Below are 11,898 nucleotides of genomic sequence, written 5' to 3'. Positions count from 1 at the left end.
GTCGGAACTGGATTTCAGTCTAAACTGGTGTCCGTGTTGGTCCTGCAGAGAATCAGAGTTGGAAAAGTTGTTAATGTAGCAAAAAACAAAATGTAATGCATTTTGTTCATAATCTCTTTAAAGCCATGATCTTTTTTTATCGATGTCACTGGAGTGGGTAAATGAGTCTGAAAAGTTAAAAAAAACAGATTTACATTTATTGTTTATTACTTTTATCGAACATCATCCCATCCCATTTATACTATTTAAGAAATAACGTGGAAAATATCCTTTTGTTTGACTTTGGAGACTCGGCGTTTGAACCATCCCAAATATCTGCACCAGGGAACCAACTCCTCAAGCCGGTAAAAAGGTCAAGGACACAATTAGACGATCGCTAAACTAACCTGTTTTTGAATAAAACAAAACCATATAAGCATGATCCCTGGTGTTTTGGTAGATCCCTGGTTTATGATAGCAGCAACATTAACGAGACTGAGACAGCTCTGTCTTAACGTGGCGACTTTGTTTATTGCCAAGCTGCAACAACAAACACACATGACACAAGGGTGCTGCATGAACCATTGAATTAGTCCTTACCATAACATCCCCCCTTCTGAGTACATTATAAACTATGTTTTCTGTAATAATCCACTTTTATGTCAATACTGAAATTACTGCAACTTAACTTATAGCTGGATACTCCAAGGCTGTTACATTAACTCAAATCTATAACAAACTTTTATTGCTTTTATTTATAACTATTATTTATTTAACTGTGTGAACTTATTCTAACTATGAAGGTGGGGTGGACAACCCAGTCCTTCAACTGAGTGAGGGGATTATTCTGCCCCGGGCTGGTCACTCAGGTGCTCGTGAGTACCTTCTACCTAAATCAAAGTCCTTAAGGTACCTCGGTGGGTTTCTGTCTCTTGTAGGATATCTTCTTTCAGTAGTCTGGTTACTTGGTGGTATAAGAGACTGCTGAACCTGGTTCGAAACAGGGCTGCTACTGTTCTCTGGTTGTTCAGTTGGTTCAGTCTTGGTCCCTTTTAGTGTGATGAGATGGCTCCTGTTTCGACGTAGAAGCCCCCTCGGGGTCTCCACAAGGTAAGACCGTGGTGTATCTGCTCTGCTTGATATAGTCCCATTTGTTTTCATGTCCGTGATCCAAACTTGATCTCCTGGGTGTAGTCCAGTGAGGTCTTGTTTTCTGTGTCTGTTGTTGAACCATTTCCACTGTTTTTCTCTCTCCTTTTCTTCTCTCTCTCTCAGTTTAGTGATGTTTGTGCAGCCTGGGTTGAGGCAGGATGGAACTACGGGAACTGTGGTACGAAGTTTCCTCCCCATGAGAAGCTCTGCAGGGCTATGTCCATTGGCAAGTGGTGTGGCGCGATATGCCATGAGAGCGAGATATGGGTCTCCTTCTTTCTGTAGAAGGCTCTTTACTGTTCTCACTGCTCTTTCAGCCTCACCATTGCTCTGAGGGAATCTCGGACTGGAAGTGGTGTGGGCAAAGCCCCACTCTGAAGCAAACTTTTGGAAGTGTTCTGAGGAGAATTGTGGGCCATTATCTGACCTTAACTCTGTTGGTATGCCGTGGCGTGTGAATATGGACTTTAAGTGGTCAATCACTGCTGCTGATGTGGTAGAGGACAGCTTAGCTATTTCTATGTATCGTGAGAAATAGTCCACTGCAACCAAATACTGGCTGTTACTCCACTCAAAATGATCAGCACCAACTAACTCCCACGGCCATGTAGGAAACTCAGTTGGCATGAGTGTTTCCCTGGGTTGCGGTCTCACCTTTGCACATGTCTCACATTCTGCTACCAGCTGTTGTAGTTGAGAGTTCAGTCCTGGCCACCATACCGACTACTTGCCTCGTTCCCTGGACTTTACAATGCCCTGGTGACCTGTATGCAGTCATGTCAAAACATATTTTTCTAATATCTTTGGAATAACTATATGCATACCTTTTAGGAGAAGTTCATTTTCAGCAGTCAGGTCTCCTGCATGCTGGTGGTATGGGAAACATGGACCTGGTATCTTGAGTTTGCCCGGCCAGCCGTTCTTGCAGTAGAGTTTGATTTGTTTTAGTGTTTCGTCTTTGTCTTGCTGCTCTCTTATTTGTTGTAGTCTCTCCTCTGTTGCAGGAAGACCTGAAATCACCTGATGTGCATACAGGTCTACTTCGTCTCTTAATGTCTCGTCACAAACCATCCTTTCTGGTGCTCTGGACAGCACGTCTGCAGTTGCTATGTGTTTGCCCGGGACATGTGAGATGGTGAAAGAGTACCTCATTAATCTCATTCTCAGTCTTTGTATTCGTGGTGGCAGTTCGTCTAAGTTCTTGGAGCCCAAAAGTGGTACTAACGGCTTGTGATCTGTCTCAACATGGAACTCAATGCCTATAAGAAAATCAGAGACTCGCTCGCATGCCCAGGTTATGGCTAGTGCTTCCTTCTCTATTTGAGCATACCTTTGTTCTGTGGGGGTTAATGCTCTTGAAGCGAAGGCCACTGGCTTGGTTGTGTCATCCTCTTGTTCCTAAAGTAGCACCGCTCCTAGTCCATAGGAGGATGCATCAGCTGATACTGTTGTTTGTGCTTTGGGGTTGTAGAGTGCCAAGTTCGGTGGTTTACTCAGTTCTGACTTAATGTTGTCAAACGCAGTTTGTTGAGCCTCACTCCAAAACCACATGTTTTTGGTACTGAGTAGTTCTCTCAATGGCTGTGTTTTCTCTGCTAAGTGGGGAAGGTACTTTTCTAGATGGTTAACCATTCCCAGGAATCGCCTCACTCCACCCACATCGGTGGGTGCGTCCATGTTGCTGACCACTTTCACTTTTTCTGGGTCTGCTTTGACTCCTGTAGTGTCAATGATCTGTCCGAGGAACTTGATTGAGGTCTTTGCAAACTCACATTTCTCACTTTTCAATGTCACCCCAGCTTTTGTGAGCCGTTCAAGGACTGCGACCAGTCTCTTGTCGTGCTGGGCCTGTGTCAGCATAAACCAGAATGTCATCCATTTGGCAGACAACTCCGTCCAGCCCCTCCAAAAGCTGAGACATTTGTTTTTGAAAATGCTCAGGTGCTGAGGATATGCCGAAACAGAGTCTAATGAAACAGTACCTTCCGAATGGTGTGATGAAGGTTGTGAGGAGAGCTGAATGCTTGGACAAAGGTATTTGCCAAAATCCTGAGTTAGCATCGAGTTTTGAGAACAACTTTGGGCCCTCTAGCTGTCCTAGGGTGTACTCAACTGATGGCAACATGTGTCTTTCTCTTTTCACAGAATATTTCAGTTTGGTCAAGTCCACGCACACACGCACTTCATCTTTGTTTGGTTTAGGTACTGGAACTATTCCTGCACACCAGTCAGTAGGCTGCTCTGCTCTGGAGATTACCCCTAAGTCTTCCATACGAGGAAGCTCTCTTTTGACTTTGGGCAACAGGGGAAGCAGGACCCTTCTTGGGGTTGACAGGGCAAATGGCTAAGCATATGCTTTAAGCTCAGTTTTGTATTCCCCCTCCATTCGGCCTAACCCGCTGAATAGTTTTGGAAACTGCTGCTTTACTGCCTCTACCGAAGTGAGTGACACTGCTTCTACTCTGGCCACTAACGCAAGTGCTACACTTGCTTGGAGGCTAAGTAACCCTTGCGTCAGGTCTGCTACTTCATACACAGGCTGTACTGTAGTTTTTCTTGGAGTGCTCAGGTTAACAGTAAATTTCCCTCTAACTGCTAGTGGAGACATTCCCGCCCCATACAGTTTCAGATCTGTGGGTTGCAGCTGTGGTTTTTGTGCTTTTCAGGCAAGACGGTTACGTCCGCTCCTGTGTCAATTTTGAGCCAGCAGTCCACATTGTTAACTTTTATTTTAGTCAACCACGCATCCTCATTTCTCTCTGAAGCTACTGTTCCCAAAAATGCTACCTCCCTTTCTTCACTGTCACCACCTGCTGCACGTATTTCTCCCACTGCCCCAGACCTGCACACTCTTGCATAGTGACCTTTCTTTTTACACTGATTGCAGAGTACCTCTTTGGCTGGGCACAGGTTCTTGCTGTGAAAGGGTGTCTTTCCACATCGGTTGCATTGGCTTTTCACATTCCTCTCTGTGTTTTGTGGCACAGTCTTTCTTGGTTTGTAGTGTTTTACTTTTTCTTTAATGACGTCCACATTACAAGGATTTTCCTGCTTGAAGTTGTTTTTAAGAAGATCCTGCTGCTTCTTAACAAGCTCACTTTGGCGAATCCGTATCACTGCTTTTTCTAACGTGAGCTCCGCGTCCATTTGCAGTTGCTTCGAGAGCCTCTTGTCTCTTATTCCAACAACGAGTCTGTCTGTTATCATTTCACTGTGCAGCGCCCCGTAGCCACAATGCTCAGCCAAGGCATATAGCGATGTAATAAACCCGTCTGCAGTCTCTCCTGCTTCTTGCTGTCTTTGGTTGAACTTTGCACATTCAAAAATAACATTTCTTCTGACTACAAAGTGTGCCTCAAGTTTGTCTTTGAGAGTGTGGTACTCACCTCCTCTTCGGTCAGGTTCAACGAAGTGATCACGTCTTCAGCTTCATCGCCCATTGTATATATCAGAGTGATAACCTGGTTTTCGTCCGATTGTAGCTCGAGTCCAGATGCTATCCTGAACCTCTCAAAGCGTCGGATCCATTTCGGCCACTCTTCTGGTTTGAAAAGTCGAACTTCGGTGGCGGTGATACTTGGAAGGCTGCCGGCGCAGCTGCCATGCTGCTAGTCGCGAGATGCTATTTAGCGTTTGCTAATTTGTTAGCTTAGCTCTTACTGTGGCTGTTAATGCAAACTTGCAGGGCAGGTTCTCTCCGGTGAGAAAGCTTTCGTTATCGTGACGTTCTTCTTCTCTCCTGATTACTTCTGACACCATCTTTTGGTAGATTACCGGGTGATGATAGCAGCAACATTAACGAGACTGAGACAGCTCTGTCTTAACATGGCGACTTCGTTTATTGCCAAGATGCAACAACAAACACACACGACACAACCACCAGAGGGTGCTGCATGAACCATTGAATTAGTCCGTACCATAACACCTGGAATCTCGGTTTAAAAAAAGAAGCACTACAAATTACTTTTCTTATGTTTAGTATACAGGAGTTGCTGCTCACACTCTGAGTTGCACTAATGTGTCTGTCAGACGTCCCAAATGGACAGACCACACGTGCAGTCACACCAGACATCTCCTGACCTTATTTCCACGAGCCCTCGACTCAGCTGCAATGTACTTACGGGGTCAGTTTCATCAAAATTATCTGCTGTCATTCACACATAAGTTGAGCAATGGTTTAACCAATTTTCCACCAAACCATAAAGGAATGCCGGAATTAAACAGAACATTGGATGTAATTTACGGAAATATAAGTTTGACTATGGAGCACATCTCCTTCAGCGTTCACAATAATGGATTGCATGTCTCTCAGTCAACTAACTGTTTAGGGGGGGAAAGCGGCTAATAGTTAGTGGGCTCTGTGTTTGTTGTTTTTTTAATCACACTAGGAGTGAACAAAAGCAGAAAAAAAACCCTGTAAAGATGCAGACTGTGAAAGTCTGGTATATATCATAAATTTTACCAGCTGTAACTGAGTTTTTTGTGTTTTAAGTTATAAGCACGTGTCAAGACTTCTGTCTCCCAGCAACATTGCCGATGTGATCCTTCTTTTTTGTTCCCTATTAATGATCTACGATAAATTGTGATATTGCCCCCATAAAATAATAAGTCTTTAACGAAATCATTGTGATACAGAGATTTGGATTCTTGTGCGTGCAATGTGAATGAAGTTAGATAAACAAGAAATTTAGTCAAGATTGGATGTACTTCTGTGTTTACTGGTGCAGACTGGTTATGTGGATTTGCTATATGAATATGCTCAAGAGTCTGTTTGAGCTAAGAAACTTGAAATATATACATATAATTTTAAATCAGTAACATAGATAAAATGTTTTTGGATAACAAACAAGTCACATTTTAAACACTGTTTGAATAATCAAAGAGACAATTATAAAGCGCAGGCTACAACAGACATGCTTAACGGGAGCAGAGAAACACGCTGTATTGTCTCTTCTCCTTAAGTTGCTGGCTGTCTGAGTGGTGTCCAAGAAACGATGTGGGCTTCATAGATAATTGGCAAACCTTCTGGAGGAAACCTGGTCTTGTTAGGAGAGACGGCATCCATCCCACTTTGGATGGAGCAGATCTCATTTCTAGAAATATGGACACATTTATTAAACCCCCTAAAATATAACTATCCAGAGCTGGGACCAGGAAGCAGAGTTGCAGTCTTACACGCCTCTCTGCAGCTTCTCTCCTCCTGAAATGACAGCTTCAACACAGCATTTAAGCTGTTGTTAGACTATTAAATATTTCACTTCAATGTTGCAACTATGCAGTCACTTCTGTCTTTAAACAAAATAGTTTCCAGTTACAGAAATCATGAAATCCAAATTAAAGTGTTACTGTTGCTATATGCATTTAATATAAATAATCGATAATGGTACTGACATGAAGGAAGAGAAAGTTACAGGTTGCATCCTTTGAGTTTGTCTCTGTGCCTTTGGGTGATTTTCAGAAGGACAGAGGTTTCTGTTCAATTCTTACAGACGCTGTGACCTCGAACTTAAGCAGGTCGTAAAGTATGTGCAGCTCAATAACTTCATAATTACACCCTGTGGTATTTAGGCAGCAGAACAACTAAAAACTAGAAAGCGAAAATTTCAGAAGAAATTTTAAGTGTGCCTATGCCGCTGCTAATCAGTGTAGTTTGCCATTCATACGGCTACAGAGAGCAAAACTCAGCAGAGCAGCCATTCTCCACCATGAACTATGGTAAAAACAAACACCGCTCGCGCCTCACAGATAACAGCTTACAGTTTTGTGTAAAGATGAGGTGACTTCGTACAGCCCTGATTTGCAGACGCTGTGCGCAGAGGTTCATGAGCAGAAGTCCCATTGTACCACAGCAGACCCGACAATGTTTGCATGAACACGCTTTGAAGCATTACGTTATGGACCACTTTTCACACATGGTTGGTGTACCCACACAGCCGGTTGTAGCTTTTCAACTAACAGCCCAACACACACCCAAAAAACAGCCGAGAGAGCACAGACTTTACGCCCGTAGGTCCACCTCCCCTGCAGCAGCACTGCAGACCACGCCCCGCAACACACATCAAACATGTAAAATAAATATTTATGCACTTTTGCATTCACTTTTTATTTTTACACAGTGTTCTGAATGATTAACAATGGTCTACAGCCAATCTTGTGTATTATTATAAAAACTTTGGTTGTAAGATTCAGATAACTATTTAATAAAAGCTAAATATTTTATATGAGAGTAAGAAAGAAAAGTATATCTTTGTGCCCCCATTTCCCTGTTAATGCCCCACCTGGCCCCCTGGCAAAAGCTTTGCTAGATCCGCCCCTGCACAGTTACCAGCTGTCAGCTACACAGAAAAGGAGCTTGGTGTTATTCGTCTCTCAGAAACAGTTCATAACTTCCCTTCAACTCCTTCATGTCACCTAAAAGGTAAACCTGTTTCTCCATCACCAGTTCAGCTCTGATGATTCAGTAAGGACATCTCCTGGTTTGGACCAGCCGTTTTTAAAGCTGTGGATCCAGCAAAAATCAGCTGATACTAGAAATTAAAATCAAATGAATTCTAACAACAGCTGATCTAGCTAAAACGTGCTGCTGTTGTTTAGCGCGATAAATAAACAAGAGAGAAAAGCCGATCATCCACAAATAATGAATAAATTAGGAGCTGAAGCTAAAAGGACAGTTTATTTGTACCATCTTCATGTGAACACATTCAAGAACATCACTAGATGAAGAAACATTAAAAACTTCCACACTACATAAAGCAAGAAAAATAGTTTTTCTTTCAGGTGGTTTCAGAAAAAACAGAAACATCAAACACCTCCAAGACTCTCTTTGAAAGAACTAAAAACCTTTATTCTCATGGTCCAATCATGAGTGAACTCCCCGATGAAGCCTTGTGTGCTAAAACATGTCAGAGTTTTAAAGGTTAAACATGAGTTTCCAAAACGTTTTGCTGGAGAACAATGAACTATTTGACTGAGTTTCAATTATTTACAGACGAGCAAAACCAGGACAGAGAAAAAAGGACAAAACTGACTCAGTAAAACGACAGAAAATAAGATCCCATGTAAATCTGTATTATGTAGAAGTTCAGCCCAGCAACCAGTTCAGTTCAACACAAGTTTAAATGATTCTATCTGAACTCTGTGGAGCCTGATCTCAAGCTTTTTGAGTCTGACACTGAAACCAGAGGATCTTTCTGTCTCTTCAGATTCACTGTGATCCAGTGATGGGAGTGATTTCAGCCCTGAGTGATCACGCTGATGTTTGCACAGAGCAGACAATGAGGTGAATGTTTGGGCACATTGGTAACAGTGAAACAGTTTATTAGTAACGTGGGATCGTTTGTGTGTGGAGTATGAACTGAGATTCCTGAAGCTCTTGTCACACTGGTCACAGCTGTAGTTTCCTTCCATGTGTGTACGTTCATGATAGTTACGATTACCTGAATCTGAGAAGCTTTGCTTCTGTCACAGTGTCTGCACTTGTATGGTTTCTCTCCTGTGTGGACTCGTTTGTGTCTTTTAAGCTTATATGCAGTGGTGAAGGATGACCCACACTGATCACAGAGGTGCTTTTTAACCCCACTGTGAATCAGTTCATGTGTTTTTAACTCACTTGGTGTGGTGAAGCTTCTCCCACATTCTTTGCAGTATTTCAGTTTGTCTCCAGTGTGTCTACGTTGATGTCTTTTTAGGGTGTTTTGCTGACTGAAAGTTTTTCCACAAAGGTCACAATGAAAGTCTTTCCCACCACCACAGTGATGACAGGGTTGAGAACTGGATCCATCTGTGTCGCTCTGCTTCTAAACAAAGACACAAAGACAGTGTAAGTCAGTCCTTCAACATTTTTATCCTGAACGTCGCCTGAAATAAAGAGCATCTCTGCAGACGTCCAATTACATTTGACTGTTTCAGTTAACACACTCAGTTTACTGGGCTGCAATAACTACAATACTACCACCATAATACTACAGTAATACTAAAATCATAACTGACATGAAAATCTGAATAATCACTCAGAGCTGCTTTTCCATGCAGTAGAATTGCTAACATGCTAACACAGTTTAATGAGCAGAGTTGTTCCAAACAGTCAGGCTAAAATGACAAGATAACAATATAAATACATACCTCACAGTAACTGCACTTGTTGAGTCTCTTTCTGGTGTGGATCTGTTGGTGTTCTCTCAGGTAATGTGGAGCTTTAAAAGTCTTCTCACACAGGTCACATTTATAAGGTCTCTCCTCAGTGTGGATAAACATGTGTCGTTTTAACTGTGTGTCTGTTATAAACTCTTTGCCACACTGTTCACAGCAGTACACATCATGTCTCGTGTGAATGCGTAGGTGTCTATTTAGGAACCCTCTCTGGCTGAAAGTCTTTCCACAGATGTCACAGCTGTATGCCTTAATTCCAGAGTGGGTAACTAGATGATTCTGTAAGTAGCTATGTGAGTAAAAGCTCTGCCACACTGATCACAGCTGTACGCTTTAACTCCACTGTGGATGAGTTGGTGTCTTTTTAGGGAACGCTTCCAGGAAAAAGACTTTCCACACAAGTCACAGCTGAACGGTCTCTCTCCAGTGTGGATGACCTGATGCTGTTTTAGTGAAGCCTTCCTAGCAAACTCCTTCCCACACTCGTCACAGCTGTATGCCTTAATTCCAGAGTGGGTAAGTAGATGCTTCTGTAAGTTCCAACTGTGAGTAAAAGCTCTGCCACACTGATCACAGCTGTACGCTTTAACTCCACTGTGGATGAGTTGGTGTGTTTTTAGGGAACCCTTCCAGGAAAAAGACTTTCCACACAAGTCACAGCTGAACGGTCTCTCTCCAGTGTGGATGACCTGATGCTGTTTTAGTGAAGCCTTCACAGTAAAACCCATCCCACACTCGTCACAGGTGTGTTTTTTCTCTCCCTTTCTTCTGTGAGGTTTGTCGGCCTCCTGAGAGCGCTGACTTCTCGCTCCATGTTGGTCCTGCAGTGACAGAGATACAAACAGAGGCAGTGAGTGAAATGCAGTCGTGGAACAAACTCAACCTTCAAACTCCCTCCATTAACACTAGTTTTAAACCTGAAGGTGGAGTGTGGCACCAAACACCTTAAAGGTCTCTTATCCCCACCTGCTGGTAGTTCTAACACATTACATCCAACCTGCTGTTAAAGATAATTCATGACTGTTCAAACACTAAAATCATGCCCATCCCTCCTGATTGTACACACACACACACACACACACACACACACACACACACACACACACACACACTATTTTATAATTTAGATTATTTTGTTGTTTCCTATTACATATTTCTATAATTTGTATAGATTTATACAGAATTATTCAGTGATAATAAATCTTATGTTTGTTTATTCAAAAGGAACCCCATTAGCTTCCATGTTGCGTGGTGTTCAATGTGGTATGTTTAACAGAATCGCTTTCTTTATAACTACAAGTAAGCCATAGAATATTTTAGCCTGTACAGGAAGCCAAGAAAGTTGATTATGCATTTTATCAATATTAGTATAGTATGAACATCTTAACACTAATCTGGACGCCTTATTCTGGACTAACTGAAGTCTGTTAAGATCTGTCTTATTAGCTGCTGACCAAATGATTGAACAATACTCCAGATGAGACATTACTAGTGCATTAATGACATCTTTCATAATTGAAGAAGTGATACACAAAGAGCATTTCATAGCCATAACTATGCCTTGTCCCATTTTCTTAATAACAGAGTCGATGTGCTGAGACCATGAAAGGTGGTGATTTATGGTAACTACTTATGAGCGCCTGCAATCGTTCTGGTGCTGTGACATGAAAACAAACACTGACCCGAGACTCTGGCACACAGTTTTGCCTCTTTTGCATTATGTGTGATTAGTGCACAATCAGGGTGCCTTTCATGTAGGGCTGGGCTATATCATACCGGTATAATGTTGGGCAACGATAAGAAAATGAAATATCACGATAGAATATGGGTAAAACGCACATGCGCAGTGCTTTTGTTTTCACACGCACATGGAGGAAAAAACATGGCGGCGACGGAGAATGAGAAGGGTGAAAGCGGATCGTTGAATGAAACAGATGAACCAGAATTGGTTTGTAAAAATGCTGCAACTTCAGTGGTGTGGAACTGGTTTAGCTTTCGTCCATCAGATACACAACAAACTCTATTTGTGGTAGGACATGCTAGCAGGCCGTCGTTATTACCGTGTTTTTTGTGGAGTTGTAAAGTATTTTGTCTAGTGTCAATTATATCATCAGCTACATCGTTATCGCAAATTTTCAAATGTATATCGTGATAAATATTTTTGGTCATATCACCCAGCTCTGTCTGTCACCTTCTGTGTTGAGCTCATTGTTTTCTCTGTAGTGGCTGAGCTGAGTCCAAGTAACTGAAAATGTTCCTCTGCTGCTCCGTCAGACTCTTCTCCTGCTGATCAGCTGGGACACAAAACAGATCTTTGTTAGGCTCCACACTGCACTGAAGAGTCAAAGTGTCTCATATGTTCACCTGACAAGTAAAAGAACACATTTGTTTCCCGAGGTGGGCAACTTATTGGAAACAAACAGAAAAGGCTTGAGCACCGATACCTGGCATTGCTGGCATTGAAAGATGCAATGCCAGCAATGAGGATTGTCAAGACTAAAACCAATCATTAAGCAAAGACAACTAATCCCCACCACGATTTTTTGATACAGGCAACCGCCCGTATCAAAAACCGCTACTGTGTGTGTCACAAGTTAATCTGGCTGTAGGCTATGGTAC

The 11,898-nt window shown here is 42.4% G+C and overlaps 1 long non-coding RNA gene across 1 annotated transcript; it reads right to left on the bottom strand.

Moving 5' to 3' along the window:
* Positions 1 to 7,949: 7,949 nt before the first annotated feature.
* LOC121813772 lies at positions 7,950 to 11,864 on the bottom strand. Its single transcript, XR_006053867.1, has 3 exons — positions 11,471 to 11,864; positions 9,253 to 10,100; positions 7,950 to 8,927 (listed from the first exon to the last, which is right to left on the bottom strand). It is a non-coding gene; the product is annotated as an uncharacterized LOC121813772 (long non-coding RNA).
* Positions 11,865 to 11,898: the final 34 nt, after the last annotated feature.

This window comes from Haplochromis burtoni, unplaced genomic scaffold (assembly GCF_018398535.1).
Source record: "Haplochromis burtoni strain Fernald_Lab_line unplaced genomic scaffold, NCSU_Asbu1 Contig_2521, whole genome shotgun sequence".
Classification (NCBI taxonomy): Eukaryota; Metazoa; Chordata; class Actinopteri; order Cichliformes; family Cichlidae; genus Haplochromis; species Haplochromis burtoni.
This window is presented reverse-complemented; position numbering and strand designations above follow the sequence as displayed.